This window comes from Rissa tridactyla, chromosome 3 (genome assembly GCF_028500815.1).
Source record: "Rissa tridactyla isolate bRisTri1 chromosome 3, bRisTri1.patW.cur.20221130, whole genome shotgun sequence".
Classification (NCBI taxonomy): domain Eukaryota; kingdom Metazoa; phylum Chordata; class Aves; order Charadriiformes; family Laridae; genus Rissa; species Rissa tridactyla.
The window spans coordinates 26,537,854-26,550,040 of record NC_071468.1 but is presented as its reverse complement, the minus strand read 5'-3'; the positions used below and the strand labels follow the sequence as shown (position 1 = coordinate 26,550,040).

The following is a 12,187-nucleotide window of genomic DNA, read 5'->3' as shown; positions in this document are numbered from 1 at the left end:
GACTTAGTTGTGTTACAGAGCTCTGGGCAGAAATGATAAGCAAGTGATGTTAGAGAGGATGAAAAGAGCATCGATCAGGAAGATGGAGTTTCCTGTGAAGCCTGTATAGTCTGGAGTCACCAGTCTACCAGAAACTGGGGTTGCAGGTGGGTTAATTGGGTTTGGCCAAATTGTGATTGTTGCCAGCTGAGGTTGGTATCTCTGCTGGGCTCTTCAGCTGTGGGCCTCTCCTTCCTCCTCGGCTCACTGGGGCTTGGGAAGGAGCAAATTGCCTCTCTCAGCTCTTGGTGCTGTGCCCAGACCTATGTAAAAAGCCACGAGCTAAGGAGGGAAGGTGGATGGAAGTTGTGGGAAGAGGCAAATGGAAGAAAGTAATGCAGACTAGAGCATGAGGCTGAGGTCTTTGGAATGCATTTGTTAGATCAGTGGTGTGAAGGTCACCCAAGATAATTTAGGAATTGTGATGCCTTTGAAGGAAAATGAGGGTCTGCTCTCATTTAGCCATCCTGCAGCCCTCAGGGCTGTTGTGGAAGTTAATCCCTACGTCTCCGTTGGCAGAGCAGCCGTCTGCCAAGCTTTTAATGCCCCGTGATTCAGTCTGCTGGTTTCCATTTTTCCTCCTCCTTTCAGAGGTAGGCATCTTCTTGGTCAAAGCCTTTCTGAACGGTTTTCCCTCTGTCTCCTAGGGGGTCTTTTTTGTTCCTTTGTCATCCTACGTTAATGATGTGGAAGTGTGGGGAAAAGTGGGGTTTTATTAAACATTTCGCTAGGATATGACTGCTGGGCCCTACATATGGGAACGTGTGGTGTGCTGCTGCTCTGGGGGTGTGCTAGGAGTGGGTCCTCTCTCAGTAAGGGCCACTCCTTTGCTCAGCTCCTCATCTTTCAGCAAGCAGGGCTAGATCCTGGGTTGCTCTCGCTCCTTTTCCTTCCATGCCTGTGTTGGTAGTGTCTCCGCTCTTGTTGGTGGGACACATGGTGGAGGATGTGGGGCCTCTGAGGCCCAAACCCCAACCATCTGTAAGGTATGGTCGTGTTGGAAAGCTGGACGGGTCTGGCAGGGTGCTAGGACAAGCAAAGTATCCTCTGGAGGAGAACTTGACGCTTGTCTGCTTGCCTGCAATGGTGACCTCTTGCAGGTAGCAGTAAAATTTTTTGTTGCTGTTGAGCATTGACCGGTTTTGGTGCTGTCCTTGAGGACAGCAGACTTGTGAGGTGTGCCGAGTTGGCACTGTGAACGGCCGGCACGTACTTTGTGTAACGGGTGAAAATCTGGATTAGAGCTGAACAGCTCTGATTTAGCTCTGGGTCATCCCCAAAATAAGACTGCTCGGGTTTGTCGAAGGGTTAGTTGCTGATAACTTCAGCTTCTAAAATTTCTTCGGGAAGAACGCTGCCTTTTGCCAGCTGCCTGCAGGGCGAGACTGGTCAGACACTTCAGTTTCACTGTATAGTCTTTTTGCTGGGGCTGAGACGTGGACCAGCTCCTAAAGAAATCGCCTGTTCTACCTAGCGAGTTTTTTCCTATTACGATGATTTGGGGCATGGTGGTGTCCCCCTTCCTGTATATGGGAGCAAGGGGGGAAAAAAGGAACCTTTTTTGGGTTTGTTGTAGGGAGGAGGTGGTATGTTTTAGGCTGTTCTGTGTTTTTTTTATGGGTGTGGATGTTCTGATGACCTTCCTGAGCTAAATAAGTACTATGTACCTGCTGGTGACTGGAAAGGACTGTCCTTCTGGAGGTCCGATCCATTACAGGTTTGTGGTCTTATTTTGGTAACAGCTGCTCTCCGAGACAGTTCCAAAATCGCCATTTAACCAAACTGGTGAAACCGTGTGTTCTTTGGCTTTGAGGAATTTCCCCACCAAATCTATGCTCTTGCCCCATCTCTGGGTTGTGCGTGAATGCCAGTGTTGGCCCTCTTCTGTGCCTGCAGTGAGTGAAGGAGGACTCTCATGCCTCTTCTAATTATTTTTTCTCTTTTTTTTTTTGGTGGAAGGGAGGAAGTGGTAGATACCAATCTTCCTCTCTCGCACATTTTGCTGGTGGCCACCCAAACTGGCCCCTAGAGATGCTGCTCTACCATGACTAATTTCCTGGCTTTTATTTTGAAAATGCAGTCACCAAAGTTGGGCAGATCAGTTCCAGCCTCTCTTGTATGTGAAAACCTAGAAAGCATACTTCTGGGAAGAGGTGTTGGAGAAGGGCTGGGGCTTTTTTTGTTTGTTTGTGATTTGAGGAAAGGGAGGGCAGTCGTGAATGTTGAAGACTTTAATAATTTAATTGGTGTGCCTTGATTTCAAACTCAAGACTAAATGCACTGGAAGTAGTAGATGCAAACTCTGCCAGGTATGAAGACTAACCAAAGCTGTAATCGTTAAAAGTTTATGCTCTTAATGCTATAAAGGCTCCAAGTCTGATTGGCAAGATGATCCACCTGTGTAATAAACATTACTATGTCTTTCCTCCGATGTTTATACAAATATTTTTGTTGGTAGTATTTTGTGGAGAGCACTACTTACGTGACTGTGTGTGTTAGACATAACTCTTGATTAAACTTCCTTGAAGAAATACTTTAAGCAATAGTGCTACAAGCATGTGAATTTAGCCAAATCTTTATGCCTTGTTTTCCCAGCTATAAAACTATATGTTCCAGTTAAGGAAAATATTTACTTTTCTCAGCAAGTAAATACTACTCTAGGAAGAAGATTTTTGTGTTTTCTTGTGTGGTTTTTCTTTGGGATATGTGTGTGTTTTAAAGAATGCTAACTGAATAAAAATCCTTGCTTGAAGTATTGGTGATTTGGTAATGTAAGGCCAGAATTTATATTACTTATATTTACTATGTGCTACTTGTTTAAAAACAAACAAATTCTAATATGTGTTTCGTGTATATGTTACAGATATTGTAAAATACAAAGTACAGAGTAGAACAAGAAAAGTAAGCTTTAATTGTAGCAGATGCGCTGAATTAACCAAGGTGCCTGGGGAAGCGAATTTAGAAAGACAGGAATTAAGACAGGTCCCTTCTTTAGCTGAGCAATTCAAAAGTCAGAAATTAGCTAGAATTATATTTTTAAAGCTAGTGCAGTTTCAATATCTGAAAAGCATTTTGACCAGATTTTGCATTTATTGGCGGAGCTATAAATAAATGCAGAATAATTTTACTGAGCTCCATGGAGTTTCTGCAGACCAGAATCAGCCCAACGGCTCTCGGAGTCTGGCCTCCGGTCCTCCTCGGCTGTAAAAGCCAACCCAGTTCTTAAAAAGTGTGGGGGGAAACTGGCTGGGCATTAATCTTAGATAACTGGATTCTTGGTTGGTTTTTTGTGTGTGGTTTGTTTTGTTTTGTTTTTTTAAATTAAAAAAATAAAAATCGTTTCCTAAGAATGCTGGGAGAAATGGTTATCTGAGGAGTTTCCCGTTACCAGTCTTAGTCCCAGCATTTGACTCCAAAAAAGCAAAATACAGCTGGCCCGCCTGAGCCCCGCAGGCAGCCGCTGCTCTCCTGTGGCCACCCCAGCCTCAGCGCCCCTGAGGGGAGTCTGGAGCACAGAAAGTTTAAGAGGTTTGGTAAGTGAAGTAAAGGGGAAAGTAAAGCTCCCACTGTTTCAAGCGTGCGAAGCAGCAGGGCTGGCTGTACGTTAGTCTAAAAGCAGGGTACGAACTCAGCTTTGTTTCAGGGAACTGCTTTTAGATTGCCTGGCTCTTTAGGAATTGGTTGATACCATTTAATCTCAGGGAGAAGTGAGTCAGTCAGTTACCTAAAATAACATTTTTTGTTAAAGCCTTGCCCTGGTGCAAAATATTTGAAGTTTAAAAAAAAAAAAACCAACCTACCACTTTTTTTTTTTTCCTTCCTTCTTTACAATTGTTTCAAAGATCTGACAGCAAGCTGTGAAATGGTTGTGACACTCAGTATCTTGACTTAAGCCTGTATCAAGACTCCACTCCAGGGAGTGCAATCATGCGATAAGCAGACTAGTCGAACACACGTGTCTTAATTGCTGCATATTTGATTTAGATGCTTTTTGGGGCCTTCTCCTAGCAGGGTTCTGCCAGGATCAGGACCATGAATTAGCTTCTCCATACGCTGCCAGTGACCCCTGTCTGAACAGGGTAAAGAATAAAAAAAAAATAATAATAGTATTCATGCTTGTAGAGACATAGCAAATAAGAGGGCAGTTCACCTTTTATTTTACCTCCTGGCAGTGCAAGTTTTACCGAACTGCTGTTAAAAGAGGCTTAGTGAGGTATAAAACGGGCTTGTCCCAACTTCCTCCAATGATCCCAGCGCTGCAGTGCTGCAGTGTTTCTTGGGTTAAGAAAAGTTAAGCGAGACAGCAGGAAGCAAGGATGTAAACTGTGCTTGCTTCTCAGAAGCAGCAGAATAATGACATCACTGTGTGGTGTTTTTTTTTTTTTTTTTTTTTTTTTTAGCCTTTGAGCAATCTTAAATTTATGTAGGTGTTTTCATCATATCTATTTCATGAAGAAAAATGTATATATTCCGCAGTGCTTGATGTGGTTGTATTCTTAACTTCTTACGGTGGTGTTTTATACAGACGTGGTAACTTCTTTGAAATGGTGTTCGTTTTATTACGGACCTGATTAGTTGGAGGGAATGGGAATTACAAATTTTAGTAACAAGTACTGGCAATATCTCTTCCCCTCACCCCTCATTTAAATATCTTCTCCTTTCTTGTATTTCTTTTTATGCGAAGATCTGTGCATGTTATCCACTGAAAGAGTAGTATATGAGACAGTTGTAGGCATTTTGTGTAGTAATCCATTTCAGAAAAAAAAAAAAAAGGCTGTGACACTTTTAACAAATAGTTTAAAAAAAAAAGTTTCAAAAGTTCTGGCTCTGGAATCCCACTTTTTTCTTCTGAAATTCTTACTTGGTGGTGTAATTCTTTTCAAGAGGTTCATGCTTTCAGAAAAAAATGATGCTCAATGAATATCATGGGATAATACAGAAGCCTTTGTAGGATATGCACTGACCTACCTAAGAAACCCAAGAGAGATAATTACAACCTTTCTTAGTCTACATGTAAATGCACTTTGCAAACGTTTTTCCATGCAAAGAATGTGAACCAGTTACATCTTGGAATCTATACCTATATGGAAAATGGACTGTAACAGAGATGCCTATTTCAGGCGATTTTTGATGAGTTCCAGATTAAAAAAAAAAATTATGGCGCATTAAATTATTAGGCATCTTTACTAGGGTGTGAGGAAGATTTATGCTGTAATGAAATATTGCTGCTGCAACCCAATTTAGAACTTGACAAATCCGGTTTTATGGGGCTGAATTATAAAGGATACCTCATTATTTGAAGGGGAAACTTTTTTTATTGTTATTTTTGGCACCCCGGTCTCCTCTTTGGTTGGGCTGTGCTCTGTAGGAGCTGCTTTGGGCAAGTTGTCTCAGCTGATCCTTTTTCAAGGGAGCTGTGCAGGATGAAGTCATAATTAAGGATCACATCCTGGCAAGCCTTTCTTACCACATGTGGTCACTGATTTCAAGTTAAATGCTTGCAGTCCTCATAGCTCCTCTGGGTCAGAAATGTAGGTCTTCTTAAAAGCACAGACTTCTACTGTATTATCAGATATTCCTTACTGATAGTGTATAGTGTATATCAGATACTATCAGCTGTACAAAATTTAGCTACACTAAAATTGCATATATACCACTTGCTTCGTTTTTTTGGTTATTTTTTTAAGCCTCTATTCCTTACTTCTGCATACGGACCTCTTGATTGCCTCTTGCTTTAAACCCAAAGCATGCCCTTGTCCCCGCTGTATTTGGAGTATGACCTGGCATTATGGCTTGCAGCAGACAATGGGAACATCACAAAAAAATACCATTTGCATGGTTTATTAAGTCTACTCAAAATACTTCTCAAAATACCTAGCAAATACCTCTTTGACCATCTTTTGAAACTGCTTGTGGTGTTTTGTTGCTGTTTGCAGGTTCTCAGTTGGGAAACAAAACTGGAAACAAACTAAGTTTGTTCATTTGACTGAAGTGAAGAGCAAATTTTAGCTGGAAATAGCATTTCTTTATAGGGTAATGAGTTTCTTGTGTGCAGGGTTTGTGTTTCCCCTGCTGCTCGGGCATGCAAAGTGCTTGATCTTACGCAAATTACATACACTTGTAACTACGACCGTATATGTGCACATACGGGAGCATGTGACAAAGAAAAACAAAACCACAGGGTTTGGGCTCAGCTGGTAAATCTTTTCGGGAACCTTTTCTCCTGGTTCCTGGGAGAGAGAAGTCTCAGCTGCTTCTCCCAATGCCGCCTGTGTGTTACCTGGCCGTGTGAGGTCCACAAACACTCTTTCTGATCTGTTGTGCCTACCGCATCGCAGGAGTAAGGCATTGCCGGATGGCTTACGTGGTCAGGTATAAGTAGCAGATGGAGTGTTTACATTTAGGAGAATCTTATACTGAATACTTAAAATGACTCACTGGTAAGCACAACTTTGAAGGTTTAAGAGGAGTCGCAGTTTGGTGTGTGTTGGACGTGCACTATGTTATGTGCTTAGCTGCAACTGTAAACCATTTGCTGAGTTTTAGTGACTCTGATGTTTAGTCTTCCCTCCCACCCACCCCGTTTAGATATCAGTAGCCAAGTGTTTTGCCTCTCTGTATGTAGCCTCAAGTTGCACTTTTTTCTGATGTAGTCATTGGATCAAATTATTTATAAAATGAGGACATCCTTTTGGACTTCATGTGTAAACAGTCTTAAATATGTGCACAGGCAGAGAGATTCTTGTCTCTTCGTCCACAGTTGAAGCCCAAATATTAATAAATAGTAGCATTAAATAGTGGGGTATCTTTTTCCCCCCCCTCAATCTTTGTTTAAGGTCTCTCTTTAAGGCTCAGATTTCTTCTCTGGATTACCCAGAGAAAAACTTTCACCTTGCCCATGATCAAGTTACTGGTTGCAGTATGTTTCTGCTGCCGTGATTTATCATGAGTTAGGGTAAGCGAGTGAACTCTTTCAGAGTGGTTCTTACTGGGCAGGTATTAGTGTAATCGAAACCATGGCTGCAATTGCTGGTGTGTGTGTTTGAGGGTAGGATCTGCCGTCTTCGGGCAATGTGATGACTCTAGGTCTGCTAATTTCGGAATTAATTGTTGAGAGCTGGAAGCCTATTGCCAGCCGACCCGGGGGAGGGCATTTAAAATTTCCTTGGAGCCAAGTTGGAGTTGGACTTTGACACTTATTTGTAAGACATCTCAATAAAGTGCTTCGCTTGCAGCAGGGTTTTGGGGGTGGTGGGGAGGGACTGCTGAGATCAGAGGTGGCTGGTGTTTGCTCAGGCCCCTGCAACAGGGAGAGACTCCTGTTGCTCTCTCTGCTGCATCTTTTTGCTGGAGAACCGGGGAGGTGCCCATCTCGGTGGCCACCTTCAGCTAGAGGGGGAGAAGGGAAAGCAAGAAGCAGCACGCGGTAAAACAGGGGCTGAGAAAGGTGCGTCTTACACACAAGTTTTAAAGGTACTGATTGCTGCCAGGGCAACTTAATTTGTGTGTTTTAGCTTTCTGCCTTTTTGGGGGGCTTTTTTTAACAAAACTTCAAACATTCCCTTAGCCAATGACAGCCAGGTTTGCAAATCAAAACCAAATCTGAGCATAGCACTACCCTTGAGTGAGCTGTGCTAATCTAAGACTAGCTTCTGTTTCCTGCTTAGAGCTTCTCCCCCGTGCTCTCATTTGGCGCATGTACAGTACTGCGCGCTGACAGGCACCTTTGAGACACAAACCGGTTACAGAAGTGTATGTGTGGTGGCAACTGCTCCAAGCTCGGTATTTCTTGTACTTATTGGCGACTTACTCGTGGTTAGGAAGCAGACGTTTGGAGTCATGTAGGCTTAGAGAGGAGTCTATGTTTGTGAGTTAACATCCATAATGGGGTGGTCTTGGGTCCTTTTTGTTTGTTCCTATGATCAGAGAAAAAATGTGATCTGCCAATAAAAGTAATCACCAGACCCTGTGGTCTCATCTTCCATCAGCAACTCAATGACTGACTTTCACTTTCTTTATGGTAAGAGAATCTATAGAGAAGAGAATTTGCCATCCGTTCTCTCCCTCTACATTTTTCCAGACAGTTTGGCCTCCACAAATTGCGCAGCCTCCCATTTCTCTGCGTGGGAGGGTACAGACTGCTGCTGGAGGCAAGGGGGAGAGATTAACATTCATCTGTTCCCTCCCCGCTCTCTTTTCCATCCCGTGGGCATGGGGAGACTTACGAATGTGCCGCTCCTTTGGGGAGCGTTTCTACTCATTGCCCTGATGAGAAGACCACAGAGACACCAGTAAGGTTGTGTGGGTTTCACGTTGCTGATTAAGTAGGCACATGAAAAAGCTGAGTGCAGTGGCTCCCTGGAAGAGGTCAGAGAGGAAGATGGAAGGACCGGCATAAGCCATAGGTGGCTCACTTGCTGAGAGGTCTCCTTTTTCCAGAGTCCATGTGCATTAAGGGCTTAATGCAAAGTCTGCCTCCTCTCTGGGGTCTTTCATGAAAAGCAGTATGAGTTTATCTTGTTGCAAGGGCTCTGTTTTGGGCAGAGATATTTAATAGTTTGACTCTTACTCTGTGTTTTAACTTTGCATGTAGAGCTAGGAAATCTGATGGGGAATACGGGGAAACAAATGTGGTTTTTTTTTTTTTTTTTAAAATGTCTTTGCTGGTGTGGAAGCTAAAGCTGATATTGGGTGTGCGTGTACGATCATGGCAGTGGTTGATAACACTGAAATGCAGGATCAGGAGATTTAGTTTCGCTTTGTGGCATTGGCAGGGACAGGAAAGGTCTTGTAAATGCACATTTCCGAGTCACCCTGCCGCAAGGGGAGCTCTCAGCCGGCGTTGCCCTTCGGTAGCCATTTATCCCTCACAGGAGACGGGGGCTGAGGTGGGCCCACACTGTGAGGGTGTGATATATTTGCTCATGTCCACTTCCTTCTGCAGGAGCACTAGCCTCCAGCTGCCTGTGCAGAAACAGCAGTAGCCTCGTTGTCCCCCGTGTCTCCTGCTGCTACCAAATTAGAAGATCTCTCTCAATTAACAGCCAGGTTTTCTTTCTCCCCGTCGTCGCTGCTCATCCTGATGGGAGTGGTTGATAGCATTCACTAATTTAGGACTGTGGATGGTTTGCTCTCAATGAACTGCGATCAGGAGGTCTCATTCCTCCTTCAATTAGTAGCCCCTGCAGGGCGAGAGGGCAGTAGGCCTCTTCCCATCCTTTCCAGCACTAGCCACTGCCTGGTGGGATGTGACGAGCCAAGTGCCATTGCCATGGTGGCTTGGAGGTGATGAAGCGGCTGGTGCGGATGGTGGTCGTGAGAATCGCAGAATGTGAGAAGTCTTACGAGCACTCAACCAGCATCGTGCACGAGGCGGCAGAAGAGTACAAATGCATTATTTTTGGAAAGACATGGTGAGGATTTTGCCCAGGGTAGCATGCGTATTGCTGACAGCGGCAGGGAATTTCTGTGGAGCTGCTTGTTGAACTTCTGGAAGGATGTTGCTAACAGGCATGAAGCGTGGTGAGGTCAGTGCAAGAGGAAGAAAACCTCCCATTCAGATAAAAGCAGGGGAAGGGAAACACTGTCACGTGTGGGACTGGTTCAGGCTAAACTGGTCTGTGCAGTAGTTCCTGCAGCTCTTCAGAAATATACTATGGGGCTGAGCTTCCCAGCTCAGACAGGTCTACGTTCACGTTCCAGTCAGGCTTTAGGAAAGCAGGAACAGCACCATCTGTGTCCCACTTCATTTGGAAAAGAAAATTTAAAAAAAAAGTCTTGAATGCCAGCCATCTGCTGATATCTCATCCAAACTCTATCCCTGTATCTGGGGGCAGAGGAGGGAGATGGTTTCTGCGGGGAGAGGCGTCGTTCAGAGTGGAAGAGCTGCCTGCACCTAGGGGTGCTGCTGGATCCAGAAACCACCAGAAGAGCATGTGCAGGATGGCTTGGCATCTCTGCCCAGCCCCCTTCTGTAGTACCGAAACAGTTCTGCCCAGAGAGAGTGAATCTGAGTCCCATCCTGCTGATAGAGTCTGTGACGCTTGGTTTATGGGTCATTAAGAGGTGAGGGCGTTTCTGTGAAGGGGATGCCGAGTGATGGGGTGGTTAGGAGCCACCGTATTGATGGCTGAGGCAAAAAGGTAGTCATCGCATTTTCCTTGTAACCTGGTCATTTGGCATAATGTTATTTTGGAAACAGATTAGGTTGTGGTTTTCTACAAGTTGGCTATTAAAATAGGGACGCTATCTTGATGGGAACCAACACGAGCCCTCAGCCGGACACAGGAAATGAGCAGACTCATTTTTCTTTAATTCTTTTTATCCCAGATCTCCCTCAGCAAATGCCCAGTGAGTTTTTTGATTTTGCTTACGAAGATGCTTTCTCTGAAGTCAATGTGTCATTATGCTACGTTGTAGTTCTCTCTTCCTCTCTATTATAGAAGTTGAGTGCTGCTTCTGTCCTGATAGCTCTGTCAGAATGGGAACACAAGTTAAGGCAGCAGAGAGTTAAAAAAAAAAAAAAAAATCCATTAATTAAAATATTTACATTGGAAGCTGCAAAACATTTACTCTTTGAGTAAAACAAACTTCCCCATTGTTCTTGTATGATTGCTGCAGTTTCTGTGAAAATAGCCAGGAAGAGGTTGCGCTCTGAGGAATTTTACTGGGTTGGCAGGGGAATTGGAGGGTAGGGATACTCAAGTGGTCTCTCAGTCAGTGGCTCTCTTTTGTTCAAATCCTTCTGTCACATGAATAAAAGATCTCTTTTTTCATAGAAAAAACAAAACAAAAAGAATCCAAAAAACCCCATAGTGATGGAAGTATATTGTTACATTATTCTGGTAATGCCAAAAAATAAACGAGCGTCGATAGAAGACCAGACAATGGTATTCACTGGATGAAAGGGTTATTTTTAACACTTAAAAATGTACATTACTGTACACTTAAAGAAAGTGGGGGAAAAAGAGAAGCATCCCAGAGCAGGCAGTTCGGACCCTGGCTCCCAGGCAGCCCTCCTGGCTGGGCACTCGTGTGCCGCCGTCCCTGTTTTGCTGGCAGGGAAATGGCACCGGAGCACGGTGAAGGACATCACCTTCCTGTGGCACTGAGCACCTGTGGTTCCTGCTGGGGCCTGTTGGCATCGCGGCTGCTCGGCATCCAAGGAAAAGGAAGCAAGGCTGCAAATTTGGGATGTCAGGCCACTACAACACAATGTTTTCTTTGCATGTAGTTTTGTACTTTAGGCACAGGGATACTCTTAGTAGCAGTACTACAGGAAAAGTAAGCATATGTGAAAACTATCTGCTTCAAATCCTTCCATTCCTGCCATATCTCCCCCCAGATAACTGGATTGAAAAATTAAGAGTTGCTTTGGGTTTGGTTTTTGTTTTTATTTTATTTTTTTAACAATAGTATTCTCTCATACAGTGTGCTGTTTCACTCCTGGATATTTCTGGCCTCTTCCAGCCTGGCACTGGACTAACAGGCTTCTAGGGCTTGTGGGCAGGACGCCGAAAAAGCTAAAAGGGTGTGTGGAGGAGTTGGTTTGTTTAGTTTTTTAGATCCTTGATTCAAATTTCTCACTCCAGCCAGCCTCTTACTCTTTTTAAAGACGGGAGGTCTCTCTTCTGCCCTAGTGACTCACAGACTGGCTGGATTGCAGGTCATGTCTCCTTCTCTTAATGGTGCCACGGAAAAGTGTTTGTTCAAGCCTGAGTCTATCGTGACTATAAATTTTATTGACAATTCCAAGGTTGCAGTTTTGTTGGTTAGGTGTGCGGTACTCTTTCCTCTGATCCCAGGTATGCCAGGCTGCGTCATGTTTACCTATATTATAAAAACATCTTTGTTGCCTTGAAAGGTTGGTTTGTAAAGGTGTTAAGAAATTAAATGTACTTGTTCAGGGTAGGCGTCACTTAAACTTGTGCATGAGAGCTTTGTTCCATCCATTTCTTGCAAGCTTTACTGTATTTAAGAAAAGTTGTATGCTGACAGTTTCTTGGCCTGGAGATAAAAGGTGCTGCGTAGCCAGGTTTGACACACTGATAGAAAATGGTCTCCATGATGTATAACACCACTGAGATTATTTCTAGCCATTACCACTGGTCTCATTTTACAACCATTCACATTATGTAATTTGATGCTC

The 12,187-nt window shown here is 43.9% G+C and overlaps 1 protein-coding gene across 5 annotated transcripts in view; it reads left to right on the top strand.

Moving 5' to 3' along the window:
* TRERF1 (transcriptional regulating factor 1) overlaps positions 1-12,187 on the top strand; it is a 98,950-nt gene that overhangs the window by 16,977 nt on the left and 69,786 nt on the right. The window lies entirely within an intron of this gene.